The sequence below is a fragment of the Malus sylvestris genome, chromosome 10 (assembly GCF_916048215.2).
Source record: "Malus sylvestris chromosome 10, drMalSylv7.2, whole genome shotgun sequence".
NCBI lineage: Eukaryota > Viridiplantae > Streptophyta > Magnoliopsida > Rosales > Rosaceae > Malus > Malus sylvestris.
The window spans coordinates 7,760,018-7,786,445 of NC_062269.1; the positions used below are offsets into that span (position 1 = coordinate 7,760,018).

The window sequence follows — 26,428 nt, forward strand, 5'->3', positions numbered from 1 at the left end:
AAGAAGGGTTTTACTCACAGTTATTTTATTGTCGAAGTGCCGCTCAACTAGCAAAGACCGGATCACGTCCACCGATGCACCTAAATGCACATAGAGACCATTTAGTAAAACTCTAAGGAGGAACCTCGGGTTCCCCCCACAAACCGCCACAAGGAGGCGGCTCGGAAGGCTACGCACTGCTACACGCGACGGCCGATAGCCCCGACTCATCGGAAAATTCAACAACTCCAAAAATTCCCAAATTTTATGGGAATGAAGATCTTAATGAGATGAACAACTTTTATACATGGACCGATGTCCAGTTCGGTCAGGAAACACCTCAAATCACCCTTGAACCGCAGGAAACCCTAGAAGTGAGTGTTCTTGATTCGACTCCAAACAAGCTCTGACGCCACAACCAATGTATAGGTTTTGTTCCTAAGGTTGAAGGGAGTCCATTGGTGGTGGTGGTGGTCAATGGAGTTGGCTTCAGAAAATGGCAAATCACCGCCATGGAACCACTGCACCAACCGGTGCGGTTCTTTATGAAATTGGGTCTAATTTCTTCCATTTTGAGGTGGGATTGGTAGAGGGAAAGGCGTTGAGTGGTTCCCAGGTGATTGTTTGATATGGTTCGCCCGAAAAATTGACTGAAAACCATCTGAAAATTCCAAGGGAACCAGGTCGGGTCACGCAGGTCAAGGGGAACCTGACCGGTTCCTCTTATTCTCGCATCCCTCATTTCCCTCATTTCTCTCTCTTCTCATTGGTCACTCCTCACCTCCCTTTTTCTAATCGGTCCAGTTCTTCATTTTCTCTCCTTTCTTTTCCATCTTAGCCACACATGTGGCATCAACTAATTGCTCCAACAAAATCTAGAGCCTTCCAGATTTCTGGTCAAATGACCATTTTACCCTTGACTTCGTTTGTTAATAACTCATTTGTTATAGCTTCAAATTACGTTCCGTTCATGCCCACGCATTTGTAGCAACGAGTGCTATAAGGATATGCCAAGAAAATAGATCTTACATGACACGACAAGCCGGTCAAATAAAATCAATGCATTTACCTCGAAGGGCATTTTCGTAATTTCACGTGTTAAAATTATAAAAACCGTAATTTTTGGGGACGGGTCGTGACATTGGGACTCCTTGTGGGCCTATATACGGAGAATGAGTACTGCTTACAAGAGGTTAAAGGAATTATGAGAGAAAATATATTGTGTTGAGTTGAGCGTTGTTTGTAACTCTGTATTCAATATATTTAAGAGACTCAGTGAACAGTTTTGAAGGATAAACGACTTAAATTTTGTTGTCGATTTCTCCTTCTTCACAAACCCCAAACCAACTAAGGGGCAACGCACAACTATTTTGGTCTTTACTGAGCTCACCAATGTTAAGCGCTAATACTTATGTTTATCTTTAAAAAAAAACTAATAAAAAAGACCTCAAAAGTCTATTTTTAATCAAAAGTATCGAACAACCTTTATTCAATGATAAGGATAAACAATAGGCAATTTCTTACAAGAACACTTTGGTCCCATGAGAATTCCCATCTAAAGAACAATATGTTGTCAACGCTCCATCTGACGCGCATCCTATCCACGTGCAGGTCCCATGAGAAATACTCCTACCAGAAAACAACAAAAATTGTAATTTTACTATTTGCCTTAATTTTAAAGTGTCTTCTTTTCTGAAGAAAAAAAAAGTGTCTTCTTTTAATATTTTTATTAATCAAGAACATTTTATGATATTTGAAAGCTTCATCATTTTTTATTTTTCATTTTATGTATATATAGATAATGACACACTCCGACCCAAAACCATAAAGTGTAGTGATGTGGAAAATGAGAATAAATTTAAACCTAAAATCGCCTAAATATAATAGTGTACTTGTGAGCGGGAATGAACTCATTTCAGATATGATTTTAGAGCATAAGTAAAGTATAATAAAGTAGGATGAGAATTATTCCATCGAAGGTAAAACAAGTATAATTTCTAAAATATACATACTACGTATAGTATGAAAATACTTATCGTAACCTGCAATATCACAAGAATGCCATAAGTCGCAATATTGCGTAAATAAACACATAACGACTAATTATCACATAATCTCGCATAAACAAACATATCATATCGAGTGTTCATCGACATATGCTGACACACGAGTCCATGCAGAGATACTTTGACATGAACAGGACTGGGTGTAATAATAATTACGCTCTAGTACTACAATCACGTGAAGACTATGCGCATCACATACGAGTCCTAATTGCCTATAGCAATCTAGGACTGGACTGGAACCTACAATGGATCCAAAGTAAGCGTACGGTGCGATGTGAACATACACCTGAAAGACTGACCCTGGCCTAGGCGAGTACTAACACCGGTGTAGCAACGATGACCATATAACGTAAATAAAATCATACAGTGATAAAACAATAATTTATGTCAACATAATACTATTCAATAAATATTAATCATGACCATAAATAAAATCCCACAAAAGTACGCATACTTGTGCATCCCATAGGATTTAGGATAATTTAGTAAATTTCATCATTTCCCTAATTTTTATAAACATTAGACTAGTCTAGGCATACGTAAGAAATTATTTTTCAAATATATAAATGGAAACTAAATAAATATATAATATTTAAAAGCAAGGACCCACTCACAAATATTTGTGAGGTCAGATCCTTTCGAGTTAAGAAAGTCGGAGTCTTCGATAGTAATCGCACCTAAATGGTACTAAGCCGTGGCTAGAGTTGGGCGGAAATGGCTCGAAGTTGCTGGATCTCCGTAAAAAAACTGGGAAACTTCCCCTGCGTTGTTTCCTTTGTTGGGAAAATGAAGTTTCGCCGGAGGAGACGATGAACAGTGGCCAAAGCCACTATGCAGCCACATCTTGAACTAGGGTGCATTGAACTAACTGGATGACGGCGATGGTGATCTCTCTTCGAGGCTAATGGTCTGGTTTTGATGGTTTCGACAGAAGATGGCGATTCTCCGTCATGGTAGTGTCTGCGTAACTACAGAGATGAGGAGAACGGGGGAGAGATAAAGGTGAGGGATGAGGGAGAGGTAATCATGGCAGTCGGCGGTGGTTCATGACTAGCCTAGGTTCATGGTGGTGGTACTCGCCGGAACGGTGAGGTTGGTATGGTGCGGCTTCTCTGCACTTGCAGAAAGAGAAACGAGACAGAGCCGAGAGACGAGAGGGAGTGAAATGAAGGAATGAGAGATGAAATGGTAGCAAATGAGTGGAGAGTTGAAAAAAATGGATTTCTAAAGATTGGGAGACACACGAGGGAGGGAAAGAGTGGGGTGTGGGCCCCATGTGGCTCACAAAACAAGCCAAAAAATATCTCTGAACATGAAATTACTAAATTGCCATTCGCATTTGTAAGTCCATAAAATCTCTATCGTAACTCCAAATTCGATTCCGCTTGTGCCCACGCGTTCGTATCCTCAAGTACTACACAAATACGCGAAAACAATGAGTCATGCGTCTCTCTAAATGATGATCAACGTAAGTCAAAATTCTTGCCTATAGGGGCATTTTCATCAAGCCACTCTTTTAAAATGAATAAAATCATAAAATTAGGGAAAGATTGTTACAGATAAATACATATGAATTGTTAAAGTATATTAATATAAAAGATTTTGTATTAGAGTCAATTGCCCATGCACAAGTAATTAACACAAATTTTATGGATGTATCACTCTTCCATTTACTTTCAAGTGATACTTTGGATGCGGTCCCTAATCCTTAACATTCTTTGACTAAAACCTTAATGGTATTCAAGTTTGATTATAGTCCTTTGACTTTGTACACTTCATTATATTACAATTAATATTTATAGTTTTATAGTTTTGACATTAATTGTTCGATATTTTATGAGATGTATTGACACACCCCGTCCCGAAGGAGGGCATGCTGGCCGTCACGTGAGAGTGACGTAACCATTTACACAGTACGGAAGCTTTAAGATACAATTTATAAGTTGATACACCCGAAGGTGAGTCCTAATTTTGTCCAATCTGTCAGAACACCGTCAAATTCCTCGTAGTCACCACACCTTTGTGATTCCTGAACCTGGAGGGGCGCAAAACCAAAATTGAGTGGGTCAGTAAAACAATTCTTTTCCAAATCCAAACATTTCTCAAAACGTTGTAACCCCTCTCCGTAAAACCTGTATACTTTCCCAGAAATATAAAATATAAATATACATATATATATTCTCAATACTTCAATTCATTAACTCAACATTTTCTCATATTAATTATGCCATGCCACATCATCTCAACATTTCTCATATTAATTATGCCATGCCACATCATCTCAACAGTAATAAGGTATGAATGCATCAACATAAATCATATCAGGTGCAATAAAGTAATCAACCGGAGGCCCTCTATTAGCCCGGTTGAACCTAGAGCTCAAAATCTATCACTCTCACACTCTGCCGGAGTCACTCCGCGTGAACTGTACGGCCTTCTGCACATAAGTTACGCTCTAGTGCTTCTCATAAATCATCTGTGCACATAATCTAAGGTCACCCACCAGTCGGAATCTCACTAACACTCTCGCGACTGGCCTGTCGTACCCACTCCGCGTGGACTGTACGACTAGCATCTACTTGGATCCAAGGCGAGCGTGCGATGCGGTGAATACTATAAGCACTAAACTATGGTGCAGGATTTGAGCTCAATATACATCAACATCATCATAACAGAAATAACTACTCACCTGTGCGTCCACCGCACCATTTCATACATATGCATCATAAATCAATTCTTACCTGTGCGTCCACCGCACCAATTCATACATATGCATCATAAATCAATTCTTACCTGTGCGTCCACCGCACCAATTCATACATATGCATCATATATTAATTCATACATGTGCGTCCACCGCACCAATTCATACATATGCATCATATATTAATTCATGCATGGCATTTCAACTCACATTTCTATATACTTTTCATATCAATTCTATGCATGGTATTTCACTTCCCGTTTTTCCACATAACTCATATGCATTTCATTTTAAACATATTTTCATTTCAATTCAATTTCTGGGAAACGTCAAGTTTATATATATACGGAAAACAAAACTGCCCACTCACCTGGAGTTCGTCCAACAACTCCCTAGCACCACACATCAAGGCGTCACGACGATCGCCGCCTAGAATAGTAATCAAATCCAACCTCAGAATTCATATCGATAGAATATATAACTTATATAAAATACGTCACTACGTAGTTCGATCCGGAAGATCTGCCACTCAGATTTTAAATCCATAACTTCCAGAGGTCCACAATATATCTCTAGGATAACATCCTAAAATTTCATTACCATCCAACGGTCGGATCTCCGTAAATTTCCAAAACTAAGTGACGGTTAACATTTTATATTATGGACTTACAATTCCAATTCCGGAAGATCCGTAACTCGGATTCCCAATCCGTAAGTTCCAATAATCCTCAAATATTACGTATTACAACGTATCAAAGTTTGGTAACGATCCAACGGTCGGATCGTCAATTCACATTTTCACCTAATGCGAAAATTATAAAACGTTATTTGAACACCTAACCAACAATCCTCAATAACTTTCTCATACGGTGTTCAATTTGGGTATATGAATATACCACAGTGATCTACTCGACGTCACGGACGTCGACATATTTTTAAAATAATTTTTCACTGTAGCACGCGCCCCCACGCTCAAGGAAGGCACGGGTCCACGCGCCCCCACGCGCACCTTCTTCTTCCTTGGGTCGCCGGACTGGTTTTTCCGGCGGCCGTTTTCTGGGCAGTTTTTCAAATTGCCATAACTTTGTCATTTCTCAACGAAATCAAGTGATTCAACAACGAAAGTTGTAGCCCTTGAAGAGACAAAGAGAATGATACCTTGCACAACACCTAGTTCGCCGTGGTTTGGCCGGAAACTGGGTATTTTTCAAATGAGTATAACTTCTTCAATACTCAACGAAATTGAGTGAAACAAAAAGGAAAGTTGTAGTACTTGACGAGACGAAGAGATTGATACCTACCTCGACTCCTAACTCGCCGGGGATTCGCCGGAAAATGCCTCGAAAGTTCCGGCCAAACTTTGACCTTGTGATCTCCGTGTTCTTACGTCCAAAAACTTCCAACGAAGCACTCCGAGCTTCCTTGGGACCTCACTAAGCTCGCTGTGATCTTGTTTTAGCCTAAAACGTAGTCATTTAGAAGATCATGAACAGTACCATTTCACGGGAACTTTGAAACTAGGGTTTTCCGAAGCAAAACTTACCTGAAATGGATACCATCGTGATCGTGGAGGTTCCAGGAGTTTGATGGTGGTCTTAACTCTGTCGTTGGTGGAAGTTTAGGGTGGTTTTGTGGTGGTCCGTATGAGTTCGAAGGAGAGGAAGAGAGACAGAGAATGAGAGATTGTGAGGGAGGAGAGAGAGAGACAGGGTACGGGAAATATGGAGGGATTTGAGGTGTGTGGTCCTACCTAACCCCAAATCACAAAATTCCATCTCCAAATAACTTAGGAACATATATTTCACCAATATATAATTCACATATCTTAATCACGTTTAAGGGCAATTCCGTCAATTTACAATCACAAGTGTAAAACTTTGGGACGGGCGAAAATGCCCTTAAGCGGGACTAAGGGGCGAAAATTTAACAATTGGATTTACATTAGTATGTTTAAAGTTGTGTTTGGGATTTAAGTAGGGCCTCGTACCCTGATTCCTTCCCCATTTCCCGTATGTACTCTCTCTCTCTCTTCCTCAGACCTCACTTTCTCTCTCCCTCTCCTTCGAACTCACACGGACCACCACAAAACCACCCTAAATCTATACCAACGTCAAGTTTGAGACCACCATTGGAATCCTGAGGACTTCACGATCACGTTGGTATCCATTTCAGGTAAGTTTTGCTTCGGAAAACCCCTAGTTTCAAAGTTCCCGTGAAGAGCATTGTTCATGATCTTCGAATTGGCTTTGTTTTAGGTGAAACCAAGCTCACAGTGAGCTTAAGGAAGTCCCAAGGAAGCTCGGAGTGCTTCGTTGGATGTTTTTGGACGTAAGAACACGGAGATCGACAAGTTCAAAGTTTGTCCGGAGCTTTCGAGGCTCTTTCCGGCGAATCCCCGGCGAGTTAGGAGTTGAAATAGGTATCAATCTCTTCGTCTCGTCAAGTACTACAACTTTCCTTTTTGTTTCACTCAATTTCGTTGAGTATTGAAGAAGTTATACTCATTTGAAAAATACCCAGTTTCCGGCGACTTCCGAGGCTTTCGAGGCAGTTTCCGGCCAAACCACGGCGAACTAGGTGTTGTGCAAGGTACCATTCTCTTTGTCTCTTCAAGGGCTACAACGTTCGTTTTTGAATCACTTGATTTCATTGAGAAATGACAAAGTTATGGCAATTTGAAAAACTGCCCAGAAAACGGCCGCCGGAAAAACCAGTCCGGCGACCCAAGGAAGAAGATGATGCGCGTGGGGGCGCGTGCTACAGTAAAAATTATTTTAAAAATATGTCGACGTCCGTGACGTCGAGTAGATCACTGTGGTATATTCATATACCTAAATTGAACACCGTATGAGAAAGTTATTAAGGATTGTTGGTTAGGTGTTCGAATAACGTTTTATAGTTTTCACATTTAGGTAAAAATGTGAATTGACGATCCGACCGTTGGATCGTTACCAAACTTTGATACGTTGTAATACGTAATATTTGAGGATTATTGGAACTTACGGATTGGGAATCCAAGTTACGGATCTTCCGGAATTGGAATTGTAAGTCCATAATATAAAATGTTAACCGTCACTTAGTTTTGGAAATTTACGGAGATCCGACCGTTGGATGGTAATGAAATTTTAGGAGGTTATCCTAGAGATATATTGTGGACCTCTGGAAGTTATGGATTTAAAATCTGAGTGGCAGATCTTCCGGATCGAACTACGTAGTGACGTATTTTATATATGTTATATATTCTATCGATATGAATTCTGAGGTTGGATTTGATTACTATTCTAGGCGGCGATCGTCGTGACGCCCTGATGTGTGGTGCTAGGGAGTTGTTGGACGAACTCCAGGTGAGTGGGCAGTTTTGTTTTCCGTATATATATATACTTGACGTTTCCCAGAAATTGAATTGAAATGAAAATATGTTTAAAATGAAATGCATATGAGTTATGTGGAAAAACGGGAAGTGAAATACCATGCATAGAATTGATATGAAAAGTATATAGAAATGTGAGTTGAACTGCCATGCATGAATTAATATATGATGCATATGTATGAATTAGTGCGGTGGACGCACAGGTAAGAATTGATTTATGATGCATATATATGAATTGGTGCGGTCCACCGCACAGGTAAGAATTGATTTATGATGCATATGTATGAAATGGTGCGGTGGACGCACAGGTGAGTATTTATTTCTGTTATGATGATGTTGATGTATATTGAGCTCAAATCCTGCACCATAGTTTAGTGCTTATAGTATTCACCGCATCGCACGCTCGCCTTGGATCCAAGTAGATGCTAGTCGTACAGTCCACGCGGAGTGGGTATGACAGGCCAGTCGCGAGAGTGTTAGTGAGATTCCGACTGGTGGGTGACCTTAGATTATGTGCACAGATGATTTATGAGAAGCACTAGAGCGTAACTTATGTGCTGAAGGCCGTACAGGTCACGCGGAGTGACTCCGGCAGAGTGTGAGAGTGATAGATTTTGAGCTCTAGGTTCAACCGTACATGGCTATTAGAGGACCTCCGGTTGATTACTTTCTTGCACCTGATATGATTATTGTTGATGCATCCATACTTAACTGTTGAATTAGACATGGCATGGCATGATTGATAAAGAAAAAATGTTGAGTTAATGAATTGAAGTATTGAGAATATATATGTATATTTATATTTTACATTTCTGGGAAAGTATACAGGTTTTACGGAGAGGGGTTACAACGTTTTGAGAAATGTTTGGATTTGGAAAAGAATTGTTTTACTGACCCACTCAATTATGGTTTTGCGCCCCTCCAGGTTCAGGAATCACAAAGGTGTGGTAACTACAAGGAATTTGACGGTGTTCTGACAGATTGGACAAAATTAGGACTCACCTTCGGGTGTATCAACTTATAAATTGTATCTTAAAGCTTCCGTACTGTGTAAATGGTTACGTCACTCTCACGTGACGGCCAGCATGCCCTCCTTCGGGACGGGGTGTGTCAGTTGGTATCTAAATGTGAAAACTATAAAACGTTATTCGAACACCTAACCAACAATCCTTAATAACTTTCTCATACGGTGTTCAATTTAGGTATATGAATATACCACAGTGATCTACTCGACGTCACGGACGTCGACATATTTTTAAAATAATTGTTTACTGTTGCACGCGCCCCCACGCGCCAAGACAAGTACGGACCACGCGCCCCCACGCGCATCATCTTCTTCCTTGGGTCGCCGGACTGGTTTTTCCGGCGGCCGTTTTCTGGGCAGTTTTTTAAACTGCCCTAACTTTGTCATTTCTCAACGAAATCAAGTGATTCAAAAACGAAAGTTGTAGCCCTTGAAGAGACAAAGAGAATGGTACCTTGCACAACACCTAGTTCGCCGTGTTTTGGCCGGAAACTGCCTCGAAAGCCTCGGAGGTCGCCGGAAACTGGGTATTTTTCAAATGAGTATAACTTCTTCAATACTCAACGAAATTGAGTGAAACAAAAAGGAAAGTTGTAGTACTTGACGAGACGAAGAGAATGATACCTACCTCAACTCCTAACTCGCCGGGGATTCGCCGGAAAGAGCCTCGAAAGCTCCGGCCAAACTTTGAACTTGTCGATCTCCGTGTTCTTACGTCCAAAAACTTCCAACGAAGCACTCCGAGCTTCCTTGGGACTTCCTTAAGCTCACTGTGAGCTTGGTTTCACCTAAAACAAAGCCAATTCGAAGATCATGAACAGTGCTCTTCACGGGAACTTTGAAACTAGGGGTTTTCCGAAGCAAAACTTACCTGAAATGGATACCAACGTGATCGTGAAGTCCTCAGGATTCCAATGGTGGTCTCAAACTTGACGTTGGTATAGATTTAGGGTGGTTTTGTGGTGGTCCGTGTAAGTTCGAAGGAGAGGGAGAGAGAAAGTGAGGTCTGAGGAAGAGAGAGAGAGTACATACGGGAAATGGGGAGGGAATCAGGGTAGGAGGCCCTACTTAAATCCCAAACACAACTTTAAACATACTAATGTAAATCCAATTGTTAAATTTTCGCCCCTTAGTCCCGTTTAAGGGCATTTTGGTCTTTTCACGTCCTCGGAATTAAATTTCCGGGACGGGCTGTGACAATCAACTGACACACCCCGTCCCGAAGGAGGGCATGCTGGCCGTCACGTGAGAGTGACGTAACCATTTACACAGTACGGAAGCTTTAAGATACAATTTATAAGTTGATACACCCGAAGGTGAGTCCTAATTTTGTCCAATCTGTCAGAACACCGTCAAATTCCTCGTAGTCACCACACCTTTGTGATTCCTGAACCTGGAGGGGCGCAAAACCAAAATTGAGTGGGTCAGTAAAACAATTCTTTTCCAAATCCAAACATTTCTCAAAACGTTGTAACCCCTCTCCGTAAAACCTGTATACTTTCCCAGAAATATAAAATATAAATATACATATATATATATTCTCAATACTTCAATTCATTAACTCAACATTTTCTCATATTAATTATGCCATGCCACATCATCTCAACATTTCTCATATTAATTATGCCATGCCACATCATCTCAACAGTAATAAGGTATGAATGCATCAACATAAATCATATCAGGTGCAATAAAGTAATCAACCGGAGGCCCTCTATTAGCCCGGTTGAACCTAGAGCTCAAAATCTATCACTCTCACACTCTGCCGGAGTCACTCCGCGTGAACTGTACGGCCTTCTGCACATAAGTTACGCTCTAGTGCTTCTCATAAATCATCTGTGCACATAATCTAAGGTCACCCACCAGTCGGAATCTCACTAACACTCTCGCGACTGGCCTGTCGTACCCACTCCGCGTGGACTGTACGACTAGCATCTACTTGGATCCAAGGCGAGCGTGCGATGCGGTGAATACTATAAGCACTAAACTATGGTGCAGGATTTGAGCTCAATATACATCAACATCATCATAACAGAAATAACTACTCACCTGTGCGTCCACCGCACCATTTCATACATATGCATCATAAATCAATTCTTACCTGTGCGTCCACCGCACCAATTCATACATATGCATCATAAATCAATTCTTACCTGTGCGTCCACCGCACCAATTCATACATATGCATCATATATTAATTCATACATGTGCGTCCACCGCACCAATTCATACATATGCATCATATATTAATTCATGCATGGCATTTCAACTCACATTTCTATATACTTTTCATATCAATTCTATGCATGGTATTTCACTTCCCGTTTTTCCACATAACTCATATGCATTTCATTTTAAACATATTTTCATTTCAATTCAATTTCTGGGAAACGTCAAGTTTATATATATACGGAAAACAAAACTGCCCACTCACCTGGAGTTCGTCCAACAACTCCCTAGCACCACACATCAAGGCGTCACGACGATCGCCGCCTAGAATAGTAATCAAATCCAACCTCAGAATTCATATCGATAGAATATATAACTTATATAAAATACGTCACTACGTAGTTCGATCCGGAAGATCTGCCACTCAGATTTTAAATCCATAACTTCCAGAGGTCCACAATATATCTCTAGGATAACATCCTAAAATTTCATTACCATCCAACGGTCGGATCTCCGTAAATTTCCAAAACTAAGTGACGGTTAACATTTTATATTATGGACTTACAATTCCAATTCCGGAAGATCCGTAACTCGGATTCCCAATCCGTAAGTTCCAATAATCCTCAAATATTACGTATTACAACGTATCAAAGTTTGGTAACGATCCAACGGTCGGATCGTCAATTCACATTTTCACCTAATGCGAAAATTATAAAACGTTATTTGAACACCTAACCAACAATCCTCAATAACTTTCTCATACGGTGTTCCATTTGGGTATATGAATATACCACAGTGATCTACTCGACGTCACGGACGTCGACATATTTTTAAAATAATTTTTCACTGTAGCACGCGCCCCCACGCGTCAAGGAAGGCACGGGTCCACGCGCCCCCACGCGCACCTTCTTCTTCCTTGGGTCGCCGGACTGGTTTTTCCGGCGGCCGTTTTCTGGGCAGTTTTTCAAATTGCCATAACTTTGTCATTTCTCAACGAAATCAAGTGATTCAAAAACGAAAGTTGTAGCCCTTGAAGAGACAAAGAGAATGATACCTTGCAAAACACCTAGTTCGCCGTGGTTTGGCCGGAAAATGCCTCGAAAGCCTCGGAGGTCGCCGGAAACTGGGTATTTTTCAAATGAGTATAACTTCTTCAATACTCAACGAAATTGAGTGAAACAAAAAGGAAAGTTGTAGTACTTGACGAGACGAAGAGATTGATACCTACCTCGACTCCTAACTCGCCGGGGATTCGCCGGAAAATGCCTCGAAAGTTCCGGCCAAACTTTGACCTTGTCGATCTCCGTGTTCTTAAGTCCAAAAACTTCCAACGAAGCACTCCGAGCTTCCTTGGGACCTCACTAAGCTCGCTGTGATCTTGTTTTAGCCTAAAACATAGTCATTTAGAAGATCATGAACAGTACCATTTCACGGGAACTTTGAAACTAGGGTTTTCCGAAGCAAAACTTACCTGAAATGGATACCATCGTGATCGTGGAGGTTCCAGGAGTTTGATGGTGGTCTTAACTCTGTCGTTGGTGGAAGTTTAGGGTGGTTTTGTGGTGGTCCGTATGAGTTCGAAGGAGAGGAAGAGAGACAGAGAATGAGAGATTGTGAGGAAGGAGAGAGAGAGACAGGGTACGGGAAATATGGAGGGATTTGAGGTGTGTGGTCCTACCTAACCCCAAATCACAAAATTCCATCTCCAAATAACTTAGGAACATATATTTCACCAATATATAATTCACATATCTTAATCACGTTTAAGGGCAATTCCGTCAATTTACAATCACAAGTGTAAAACTTTGGGACGGGCTGTGACATTTATAATCCTATAAATTTAAAATCCCTCATTCTAATACTATTAGAAACAGTTACAATAAAAAAAAATTCAAACATTTTGATTGAATAAATGGATAAAAACTATGTAAAAATAAGAAATAATAAATGGCAAAAGAATGTATCCATAGTGTTAAAAAAATGGTACATTTTACAAAATAATTGGTACATTTCACATATAACAAAGTGGTACATTAATAAAGAATAATGGGTACATTATAAATAAATTAGGGTACAAATAAAAGATTAAAAAATTATGAGTACAAATGAAATTTAAAAAAATATAGGCGTTAAAAGAAATTAATACATGGGTACAAAATAAAATTAAAAAGAAAATACTACAATTTAAAAAAAATGTTGCAAATTAAAAGTGGGTACAAACCAAAAATATAAATATATGATACAAGGTTTTAGGCATAAAACATAAATATACCATATGTAATTTTTCTATCATTGATTAAATATACAATGTCACGTGACGATGTACAAATGGGTACAAACACATATAAAGCTTTAAAAAATATGGGCACAAAAAGAAACTAATATATGGGTACAAATTAAAAATGAAAAGAAAATTGGTACAAATTAAAAATAGGTACAAACTAAAAATAAAAATATATGATAAAAAAATTTAGCCATAAATATAAATATACTAATTTTAACGTTTTTAACACTAAAGGAATATATTTAAAATTAAAAATATTTTATTATTAAAATAATTAATGATGTTATTAATACCAAAGGACCTTGATCAAAAATTGAAAATGAATAGGATTTTAATTAATGGAGTAGTAAAGAGAATGATGTGAACCTAATTTATCCTACTTTCAAATATAAAAAAAAAATACAAGCATAAAGAATACAAATAGAGAAATTATCTCACTTTATAGTTGAATAGGTGATGAAATAATCAACTCGATAATTAGTTATATTGCACACTTGGTTTATTCATGTAAATGAAACTTGATGAAGACTATTTGGTTCATGATTTGCTAAGAAATATTTTGAATCCACAATAATACATGTTTGTTTAGTAATTGTTGTTGCTTTCTACATCATGTCATAATTTTGAATTTTGATCACCAACTCATAACTATTGTACCTATGTAAAAACTCTTTTTGTATATTAAAAGAAATTATCTTGAATGTATTTTAATCGTAATTAATACATTATTCTTCCTTGCCAAATAAGATCATAAAGAGAAATAGTGACGTCAGAGTATCATACGAGATATTCTCTTTCAAGACTCAGACTCTAGTCGTACTTGATTCTCAACTAAATGGAGGATTTTTATGTTGTCAATTCTTAGATTAAGATTAGATAAAAAGATAAGGTTACTGTTGATGACTTTGCTAGCAATTATTGGTAAGAGCACATGGTTTAGCCCGAAACGTTATCTTGATTCCTGAAAACCACGACCTTTCTTACGTAAAAATACAAACTCCATAACAGAATAATAAAGAAAAAACGAACCAAAACAATTAATTCATTATGACATTTATTATACCATTGTATATGCATGTATTTAACAACTTAGCATAGACAAATTATTTCTTTCATTCTTTGGACACCTAACTACAATTTATAATTTTCCTAAATTAACCCTATACAACAAAGTATTTATTTAAAATAAAAAGGTATAATAAAAAACGCCACTTAGTACTACAGTCCAGTATACTTCACTTGTAAATGCGAGATCTTAGTTCGATTCTCGCAAAATGCGAATTTGAATCATGTTATTGCTAGCTCATTATAAAACTAAGTCCACCCCACTTGCTTTAGTGTAGATAATATCGTTCGTTTAAATATATATATATATATATATATATAATAAAAAACAAATCAAATAAAAAGGGGCAGCACAGTCCAGTGCATTTGGCAGAATGGGCAGATTACTTGAATGCATGTTGTTCTATGTACAAATTGAAATAGAGATAAGCAGGTCGAAGTTTTAGGAGAAACAATCATGACACTCAATCAGACTCGGGGAGGGAGAGGTGGAGAACTGGAACACCCACCTCCTCCCCTTTTTATTTTCTTTTATAACTAATATTTTTAAAATATTAAGACATTCTAGTCCTAATTCAACTAGGTATGTTAGTCATTTTACAGGGGGATACAATCCTCATTAATAAAAGTATGGGTATTCTAGTTTTAATAGAAGAGTATGCTTTGAATAATGATATATTCTTCTCAATAAGAGGAACTTATAGGAGAACAACCCTAACATAAAAGGAAAGAAAACTAATTACAAGTGATTACATGAGAATACACGGGATTACATATCAATTAAGGATCCTACCTAAACTACAAAAGTCACCACTCCCCCTTAAGTTGGTGCATATATGTCACTCATGCCCAACTTGTGTAAGAAACTTGGAAACTTGTGACTCGAAACAGCTTTTGTGAGGATATCTGCCAACTGATCTTCTGTTCTTATCGCTGGTACTTCAATTATTTTCCTTTCCAATTTTTCTTTGATGAAGAACTGATCAACTTCAACATGCTTTATTCTATCATGTTGTACCGGATTATGTGCAATGTCACGAGCAGCTTTATTATCACAAAATAATTTCATGGGCTGATCATGTTGTATACCCAAATTGCTTAACAGAAGCTTAAGCCACAAAATTTCACAAATCCCCAAAGCCATACCTCTGTATTCTGCTTCTGCACTGGAACGCAACCACATTCTGTTTCTTACTTCTCCATGTAACCAAGTTACCCCCAACAAACGTAAAGTAACCTGATGTTGAGCGTCTATCATCAATGGAACTTGCCCAGTCTGCATCAGTATAACCCTCAACACTAAAGTGATTATTCCTCTTAAACAAAATTCCTTTGCTCGGACTTCCCTTCAAATATCGTAATATTCTCATCACGGCTTTCATATGTTGCTCTCCAGGATCATGCATGTATTGACTCACTACACTCAAGGCATAAGCAAGGTCCGGTCTTGTGTGTGCCAAATACATCAAACGGCCTACTAACCTTTGGTATCTTCCTTTGTCAACTGGTACTTGATTATGATCAATACTAAGCTTCAATCCTTCTTCTAATGGTGTAGCTACTAGCTGACAAGCTGACATGTCAGTTTCGTGCAACAAATCAATAATATACTTCCTCTGAGACAAGAAAAATCCAGAACTGCTTCTTGACACCTCAATCCCTAAAAAATATTTCAGGGATCCAAGGTCCTTCATTTCAAATTTTGTAGACAAGTATCTTTGCAAGGCCACACGTTCTTTTGGATCATTACCCGTTACCACCATATCGTCTACATACACAATAAGTGCAGTAAGCTTCCCATTCTGTCTTTTCAAGAACAAAGTATGATCAGAGTTACATTGTCTGTAACCAAATGCTCTCATAGATTTTGTGAATCTTCCAAACCATGCTCGAGGGGACTGCTTCAAGCCATACAAGGATTTCTTCAACCTGCACACTTTTCTTTTGTATTTATCTGGAGCATTACATCCCGGCGGAAGATCCATATAAATCTCTTCTGTCAAGTCCCCATGCAAGAAGGCATTCTTCACATCGAACTACTGTAATGGCCAATTAAGATTTGCAGCCAATGACAACAAAACACGAATTGTATTGATCTTGGCTACAGGGGAAAATGTATCCGTATAGTCAATTCCATATTTTTTTAGTGTATCATTTTACTACTAGTCTTGCCTTGAAGCGATCCACCATCCCATTAGCTTTGTACTTCACCGTATAGACCCATTTGCATCCCACAGGTTTCTTGCCGGCTGGCAAGTCTGTGATTTCCCAGGTAGCATTCTTTTTCAAAGACTTCAATTCTTCATTCATTGCTGCTTGCCAACATAGATCAGCTAAAGCCTCATGCACATTGTTAGGAATAGATACAGTAGATAATTGATGCACAAATGACTTATTTGATTCTGATAGGTGATTGGTAAACACATAACTACTTAACGGGGTATAACACATTAGGCTCAGGGTTGGGCTTACTCATCGGATACCGAGTTTTGCAATTAGGGTCGGCTTTATAAGTAGGTTTAGGAATACCTCGGTTGATGCGATCAGGGAGACGATGTGGTGGGGGTGGTGCATCCAAGATTGAAGACGATTGATTATGGTTATTGGGACTCAAGATCGACTGTGAGATAACTGGCGACATAGGACTGTCCAGTGGTGAGGAAACTGGCAGTGAGCCATCAGGCAATGAGTTATCTGGCGATGTCGACTCGTCCCTTTCACGGTTTTCAACATTATTTCCATGTGAATGATCACCACTTGTCTCCACAACATCACCACTTAGTTCCAATTCATTCATATCATTGTTTTCGTGTGAGTGATCACCACTTCTCTCCAAGACATCACCACTTAAATCCAAATCATTCACACTATCTATATTTGGAATATTATAATCAAGAGTTTGAACTTCTGTTTGATTCTCCCCCTGAAGTGAAGACTCGAGATGGGCAAAGTACATATCATTCTCATGAAACGCAACATCCATAGTGACAAACAATTTTTTCGTCGGAGGGTGATAACAACAATACCCCTTTTGATTTGAGGCATACCCCACAAACACACACCGTAAGGCCCGAGGCTCAAGCTTACTTCTCTGTTGTTTATGAAGATGAACAAAGGCTACACATCCAAACACGTGAGGTGGAAGATCAGGAGCTGTAGGAGCATCAACATATGAAGAAAGAGTTTGGAGCAGTGTTTGAAAGTCGACTGATCGGGATGGAACACGATTCATGAGATAGGCAGCTGAGGTGAGAGCTTCTCCCCAAAAAGATAACGGGAGACACGCCTCAATCAGAGAAGCACGAACAACCTCTAGAAGCTGACGATTCTTACGTTCTGCAACACCATTTTGTTGTGGAGTAGATAGACATGTAGTCTGATGAATAATACCATGATGATCAAGAAAGGCACGACGTTCAGAGTTTAATATTCGCCGCCATTGTTACTCCTGAGAACCTATATTTGTGACTTATATTGTACTTGTACCATTTTATAAAACCGCTAAAACAAAGAAGTAACTTCACTTTTGGACTTCATCAAACAAACCCAAGTCATACGTGTGCAGTTATCAATAAAAGTAACAAACCAATGAGCACCACCAAGTGTAGTAGTTTTAGATGGTCCACAAACATCAGAATGAATGATCATAAACGGGATTGAACTTTTATTCAAACTAGACAGAAACGAAGTACGATGACTTTTAGCCATTTCACAAACACCACATTTAAAGTTAGAAATATCATGCTTACCAAACATGCTAGGAAACAACCTCCGCAGATAGCCGAACAAAGCATGTCCAAGCCGACGATGCCACAATCAAATCTCCGAAGCTTTATTCCTATCCCCCAAATCTCCTTCCACTGCAAGAGCTTGAGTCAACATTCGGGAACTGTTTGATGTCAGCTCCAAGTAGTAGAGCTTCCCTTTCCTAATACCATAACCAATCGTCTTGCGAGTCCGAATGTCCTTAAAAACACAAAAAGAAGGCCAAAAAATCATAAGACAATGCATGACGATAGTTATTTGAGCAACAGATAATAAATTATAGTTAAGAGAAGGAACAACAAGTACGGTATCAAGACCAAAGGTATCTAAAAGGGAGACGGTTCCTTCCCCAATACCATGGGAAGAATTACCGTTGGCAACACTGACTACAGTTTTGGTGGATGGTTTTAGGGTTTCTACCTGTCTAGAATCATAAGTCATATGTTCAGTAGCACTAGAATCAATTATCCACATATTATTCATAACAGAGGCAGAAACCTTTAAAGCCTTACCATTGTTACTTGTATTAGTAGAGGCAGACACTTCCGCAACTATATTTTTAGAATCTACCTTCAGTTCACTGGCCACGGTACTCAAGGCCTATGCTTTGTCATTTATACAATCTAATTTACTTTTGGATTTAGCAACAGATTCATATGCTCTAACTTCCATAGTGGTGGGCTCGGTTATGTCAGGGTCACCATTTGTGGGCAAATAAAATAAAAAATAAATAAATATGTTGACAATTCTGGGCAGCAAGTTTGAGTAGCCACACCACAGTAGGATATTTGCTGCTTAAGAATCAGGACACTGCAGCAATAACACAAACGTGGCTGATCATGAATCAGGACGGTGCACCAAAGCCCTTAGCGATGGTGTTGATCAAGGGAACACAGGGACAAAGGAACAAGGGAGCATGGGGCTGCACAGAATTCTAGGCTGTGGGAATCTATGCACAGGTTCCTGAACAACAACGATGGAGTAATCGTTCGCTGTGATTCGATGACAGCAATGACAATTCGTCGCTCGCTGTGGTTTTCTTCTGAGGGACAGCAACGGTACGAAGCACCGCTCGTTGATCAAAGACCGTGCTACGGTCGGGCATGGCATTGGGTTCGAACAGCGCACTGAATACTCAGCACTCCTAGGTTTCTTCTTAATTTTTTCCGTTTTTTTCGACTTGACTCTAGTACCAAGAAGAGAATGCTTTGAATAATGATATATTCTTCTCAATAAGAGGAACTTATAGGAGTACAACCCTAACATAAAAGGAAAGAAAACTAATTACAAGTGATTACATGAGAATACACGGGATTACATATCAATTAGGATCCTACCTAAACTACAAAAGTCAACACTAATTCCCTAATTTTTTTTAAATGAGCTTGTTGACAACCGTAGACCTATTGTTAACGCAGGGTCCTTTCCGACGAAGCTGGGAGAACGATCCCGAGTGATATAGTAGCACATGGCATCCAAGTTGACTATAAATCAACTAGGCCAAGGGCTTCCCTATAAAGCACTTTCCGACCACCAATGTGCAAAGTTGGTGCACTGACATATTTATGGCACAAGGTCCCAAGAACAAAGGGACATGCCTATTCAAACCAATAACTCTAGGTGCATTATGGCTATCCAAGTGAACAAAAGCCTATAAGGGAGCATAAAGGCTGACAAGTAGAGGGCTCAAGTGTTTTTGTCTACCAACTCTAGAGCTGAGCAAGATGCTAAGTATACATTGTCCCAAGTAAGCATGCAAGTGGACATGCACAAATATCACTTCGTTGCCGCGTCTCGGCCAAAGAATGGAGGGACAACTAGCAGGTCAAATATATGTATTATGCGCATTAAATGCAAAGGCAGTGGGAGACTCGAGCCATTGGACTTGGGGCTCATTGTGGGCCTATATAAAGAGAATGAGTACTCCTTAGAAGACGTTGGAGGAATTGTGAGAGAAAATATATTGTGTTGAGCCGAGTGTTATTTGTAACTCTGTATTCAATATATTCAAGAGACTCAGTGGACAGTTTTGAAGGGTGAACCACTTAAATTTTGTTGTCTATTTCTCCTTATTCGCAAACCCCAAACCCACTAAGGGGCAACACACAACCATTTTGATCTTTACTGAGCTCACCAATTTTTTATTTTTTATTTTGGTAAAGAGCTCACCAATTTTAAGCGCTAATACTTATATTTATCTTTCAAAAAATAAAATTAATGAAAAAGACCTGAAAAGTCTAATTTTAAATCAAAAGCATCGCACAACCTTTATCCAATGATAAAGATAAACAAAAGACAATTTCTTACAAGAAGTCTCACTTTGGGCCCATGAGAATTCCCATCTAACGAACAGTCTGTCATCAACGCTCCATATGACGATCATTATATCCATGTGCGGGTCCCATGAGAAATACTCCTACCAGAAAACAACAAAAATTGTAATTTTACTATTTTGCCTTAATTTTAAAGTGTCTTTTTTCTTTAAAAAAAATGTCTTCTTTTAATATTTTTACTAGCATATGTGCACACACAGTGTTTTTGAAATTTTTTTTTTTTGTTTTTGAAATAGAAGGAGAGGAAGAGAGTGATAGAGAATGTGGGAGTATGAAGTTTTTTTTTTCTTTTTTCTTTTTAAATTAGAGATATGTTATGATTACTTGTAGGTGAGGCTTTGAAAAAAAAAACAGCAAAATTTGGTTGTGTGAAATTACATTTCTGCCCCATATTTCTTATTCATGTTCTTTTTTAATTAGAATGTTAAACTAATAATTTCATAGGGTTTTGATTAACAATGAGTGTTTTATTAATTAGTAGAGATTAATCAAGAACATTTTATGATATTTGAAAGGTTCATCATTTTTACTTTCTCATTATATATATACTAGCCTCTTGCCACACGCATACGCGTGTGGCAATTGACATTTTTATATATTTTTTATTTAAATAATTAATTTACATATTTAAAAAAAAATTTAAAAGAAATGAATTAATGACTTGAAACCACCCACACTAACGTGGGAGGTTTTATTTTGTTTTGTTTTTTTTTTCTATAATTTTAAATATTAAATTCATTCAAAATAAAAATATGGTTAAATACTTTAGCTTCTTTTGGTTCAATTGTAATTTATGAAATTCTTAAAGGACAATTTATGGTATTTTGAATGTTTCACCATTTTAGGGTGCTCACTTTATATATATAGATATATATATTCATATGAATTGTCAAAGTATATAAATACAAAAGATTTTGTATTAGAGTCAATTGCCCATGCACAAGTAATTAACACAAATTTTATGGATGTATTAAATGAAGGTCGTGGTTATGTCATGTTTAGATATTTTCATTCTCTCTTTCGATTTGTTTTCACTCTTCCATTTACTTTCAAATATATATAAAAAAAACAAGCATAAAGAATACAAATAGAAAAATTCTATCACTTTACAGTTGAATTGGTGATGAAATAACCAACGCGATAATTAGTAATATAGTACACTTGGTTTATTCATGTACATGAAACTTGATGAAGACTAATTGGTTCATGATTTGCTAAGAATCCACAATAATACATATTTGGTTAGTAATTGTTGTTGTTTTGTACATCATTTCATAATTTTGAATTTTGATCACCAACTCATAATTGTTGTATTTATGTAAAGGCTCTTTTTGTATACCGAAAGAAATTACCTTGAATGTATCTTAATCGTAACTAATACACTATTCTTCTTCACTAAATAAGCTCGTAAAGAGAAATAGTGACATCAGAATATCACGAGAAGTCCTCTTTAAAAACTAGTCGTACTTGATTCTCAACTAAATAGAAATTTTTTATTTTGTCACTTCTTAGATTAAGATTAGATAAAAAGATAAGGTTACAGTTGATGACTTTACTAGCAATTATCGGCAAGAGCACATGATGGTAGGACCTTTACCGACCTTTTTTATCCTTATTTTTCCTGCCTTATTTTTTTCACTCACTTTTAGCCCGAAACGTTATCTTGATTCTTGAAAACCACGACATTTCTTAGGTAAAAAAATACGAACTCCAAACTCCATAATAGAATAATAAATAAAAAACGAATCAAACCAATTAATTCATTATGACATTATGTTTTATTAATAATTGGTTTTTACTTTTGTTAGTGATAATTTTTTTCATTCGTTAGCAAGATAGTTATAAGTTTGACTCACATAAATGAGGAGTTCAATACAATTTTATTAAAACTGACTTATTTTGTAGTTTAGCCTAATTTTATAAGGAGTATTATAGCTCCATCCTCACTTAGGGTTTCCAAGAGGCAAAAGAGAGAAAACACAAGCTCTCTCTAGGAGGCCGGCCATATGGGAAGGAAGATACTAGCATCTTCTTCTAGGGATTGGTTATGTTCCAATCGTTTTGGTTTTTTGCTTAAACCATAACTAAAACGAAATTACTGTTCAGTTTGGTTTTTTCCTATGCAATTTGGTTTTTTTTTTGTTTTGAATTTAAAAAAAAATAAAAATCTGAAAATTGTTTAAAAAAATATGAATATGGGGTTTAATTTTTCTCTGTATTACTTCTCTCATGGAGAATCAACGTATATACAAGAGTACATTTTTGAAGTTTGAAAATTTTGCCACCCACTAATATGCTTCCACCGCGCCATTTAATCCCCTCAAGCAACAATTTTTTGGTTTTTAGAAAAAATTTGAGGGAAGTAAAGGTCTGGATAGGATAATCCTATCTCACAGATTTTGATTTATGCTCTCAACGTTTATGCATGCTGTAGCATATGATCGGTCTGACTAAGCTCTCCTTCTTCTCCTTTATTTCTGCATGTTCGACTCTTGCTTCATCTATTTGATCGGTCCGACTCAGTGGCGCATCCACACCAAACACCACATTCAATATTAGCTATATGAATGTTCGGGTTTTGAAAATTGGGTTTGAAGTTTGACTTCCAACACATTTGGATTGGAAAATTGGGTTTGAAAGATAAATACTCAACATAAACAAATAAATAAAGGTTCGGTTTGATTTCCAAACCACTGATACCCAAATCGAACCAAAAGATTTAGCTTCGGTTCGGTTTTCTTTAGTTTTGGTTCGGTAATCAGTTCGGTTTTTTTTTTTTTTCAGTTTTCGGTTTTTCGAACCCACCCCTTATCCTCTTCCTCTCATGTCACTCATCTTCTCCCTCAATCATCCTTGGTGCCAAGACTTAGAGGTTCTCTACTTTGGAGAATCCATTCAAGCTTCCAAAACCAAGAATCCAAGGAGGCAAAATGATGAATATGAAGGCTATATATGGAGTTCAACTCAATGAGAGGAATGGACCTAACTTTGGGTGATTATCCATCGCAAAGCAAAAAGGATCTTTAAAGGTATAAAGAAATCTCAAATATTTCCTTTTGATTTGAACTTAGTGCACACAATCATGCTTTTGCCATTTAATTGCTAAATACATGCATATATGTTGCTCCATGAACTTAGTATAGACAAATTATTTCCTTCATTCCTTTCTTGTCAACTACTGTCTCGTAAATACATATACATATATACATCATCATTTTATACGATTAACTACTGCTCTGATACCAACAGTAAAAATCTTATAGTTGAATAAAATAAAGCATATAAACTAACACATACCTGAAGCAGTCATTGGAAGAAGAACTAATCTTACGCAACGATTCAATGGGGAGTTTGGATGCTTTGTTGCGTGTGTTAATTAGTATGTGCTTGGAACTCTCATATTTAACCCTAAAGCTCACGTATAAAGCCTTTTACTTGATCCCCACGTCAAAATTGGGGTTTACCCTTTGAACCCCTTTAGCCTCTAGTTAAGTAATCTAATATTAACTAGGAAACCACAAGCTTAAATCTAATACAATCTCTAAATCTTAGCTTGTAATTCATAATCCCACAATGACTACAAAACCATATCATTCTAGAAGAGTAAAACTCCAACAACTAAAACATCTTAATTCGTAAGGTCCTTTAGGCCTCCTCCAACCCTGAGTTAAATGCCAAATTACCCTATTTATTCCCCCCCCACCCCCCAAACACCACCTAACCCAACCTAAAACATTGGGCTAAAAGCCAAATGCTAAAGCTGGGCCAAATACCCCCCCCAAATTCCACCCCCCCCCCGCGCAAACGCGTGGACTCACCTGCATTTAGGCCACTCTCGGCCTGCCCACTCATCGAAGCGCCCCACGCGGCCCGCATCAATTCAGCTCCCGACAGCGGGGAGGGGCCCACTATCAGGGCCCTGTCGGCCATTTCCCTGAGCCTAACGGCTCTTTTCCGCATTGAATGGCCACAATTTAAGGACCGTTGGTTGATCCAACGGTCCATATTCAAATTTTATTTTTAAAAAATATGTTATTTTAAAATACATTGTATCCAATAGTTGAGATCGAATATAATCAAATCTAACAATAAAAAAAAAATTCTAACAGCCCAAATTTAAATCAAACGGCTAAAATAATTAAAAAAATATTTAACTCAAAATTCATCCCAAAACTCTATAAATATCTATGAATTTGTTCAAACATCCACACAAAAATTCAATTTTCTCCTACGATTCTTCCAATTTATCTTTCTACCATTTCTTTCCATTTCCAAAGTGTTCAACATGGCAAAAGAGCATATTAGAGGTCATAATTGGATCTGTGAGGAAGATTGAAGGTTGAAAGATTGTGTGATCAACTAATATTGGACCTGTGTTTACAAAGGATGATTGATGAAAGTTGAACAGTTGGTGAAAGTTGAAAGTTTGGTGTTGAACGGTTGGTGAAAGTTGAAAGTTTGGTAAAAGTTGAAAGATTGGTGAAAGTTGAAGGCTTACTTTGTTGAAAATTTAGTGATTTTTCAATATTTATCGGAATTTAAATATTTTTATATTAAAATGTTCATAAAATTAATTTACGATAGTCTACATATTTTTTTTAATTTAATTTAAGAAAAAAATTAGCCTAAGTTCATTCTTTAAGAATCTTGCGCTAAAATTTTAGGTCAGAAGGGTTGGAGCAGAAAAACTGTTTCTGGGCTAAAAGCTAAATTTTTCGGGCTAAAAAATTTGGTTTTTAACACAATGATTGAAAATGATCTTATATGATTAAAGTGTATCAAACACTCTTTATATTGTGGTCCCTCATTTTGCTCATCATACCCATCCTTTAGTCATATCTTCCTTTTTTTTATAATTACTCTAACGGAGTAACAAAAATATATTAAATTTAAAAGCCTTGTGATGACGATCATGACAAACAGGGCCATGATTTACAAAGCTGCCATGCGATGGTACCATCCGTAAATACAAACAAGCATACGAGTGTCGAACAACTGGAAGCTCGAAAATCATTCTTTTATTTTTAAGCATACTCTAAATAAATTTTTTAGTGTTAATCACAGTTTACTATCATCACGTTTCTTGGTTTTCAAGATTTCAAACATTAAGTTTTTTTTGTCCCAGTCTAGTACATAAAGTCATAATTGTGGGATACTTTCATACATTCATCAAGTTTTTCGTCATAACCTCCATTAACTGATGACATGATACCCATGTGGACAATATCTGAGTGTCACATGTCAATATGGGCCATGTGGCCAATGTACAAAACGCCTTCACATTCTCCGGACTTGGCTCCACAGCCCGAGTTATATCCTCGATCACCGAGTCAACATGGGCTTTCTAGTTCATCAACTACTTGATCTTTGCCCTTTTGATGAGTGCATCGTCCCGCTCCTCGTCAGCCAAGCTCTTCTGGCAGAAAAAGGACAGTGCGACGTAAATGGCGTCGAGGGCGAGGGTCTTGAATCCCTGGGTGTCGAGGGCGAGGGTCTTGAATCCCTGGGTGTCGAGGGCAAGGGATTTGAGGATGTGGGCGGCGTTCTTGGGGTCGAGTGTGATGGCCTTTTCAACCTCGTTGAGGGCCTACTGAGATAGGGAGGTGGAGGAGGAGCGGGAGTCGACATATCAGGACTAGGCGAGGAGCTGGGTGCCGTAGACAAAGTGG

The 26,428-nt window shown here is 38.0% G+C and overlaps 2 long non-coding RNA genes across 6 annotated transcripts; both read right to left on the reverse strand.

The window, feature by feature from the left end:
• Positions 1 to 1,422: 1,422 nt before the first annotated feature.
• LOC126584935 (uncharacterized) lies at positions 1,423 to 3,249 on the reverse strand. Its single transcript, XR_007610193.1, has 2 exons — positions 2,723 to 3,249; positions 1,423 to 1,608 (listed from the first exon to the last, which is right to left on the reverse strand). It is a non-coding gene; the product is annotated as an uncharacterized LOC126584935 (long non-coding RNA).
• Positions 3,250 to 3,963: 714 nt separating this feature from the next.
• Positions 3,964 to 13,114, reverse strand: LOC126584936 (uncharacterized). 5 transcript variants are annotated; one of them, XR_007610194.1, is made up of 5 exons: positions 12,784 to 13,114; positions 12,541 to 12,700; positions 9,598 to 9,666; positions 5,120 to 5,907; positions 3,964 to 4,080 (listed from the first exon to the last, which is right to left on the reverse strand). It is a non-coding gene; the product is annotated as an uncharacterized LOC126584936 (long non-coding RNA). The 5 variants fall into 5 exon arrangements; XR_007610196.1 differs by lacking the exon at positions 3,964 to 4,080 and adding an exon at positions 4,090 to 4,838 and having other exon boundaries at positions 4,891 to 5,907; XR_007610197.1 differs by lacking the exon at positions 3,964 to 4,080 and adding an exon at positions 4,090 to 4,786 and having other exon boundaries at positions 4,839 to 5,907.
• Positions 13,115 to 26,428: the final 13,314 nt, after the last annotated feature.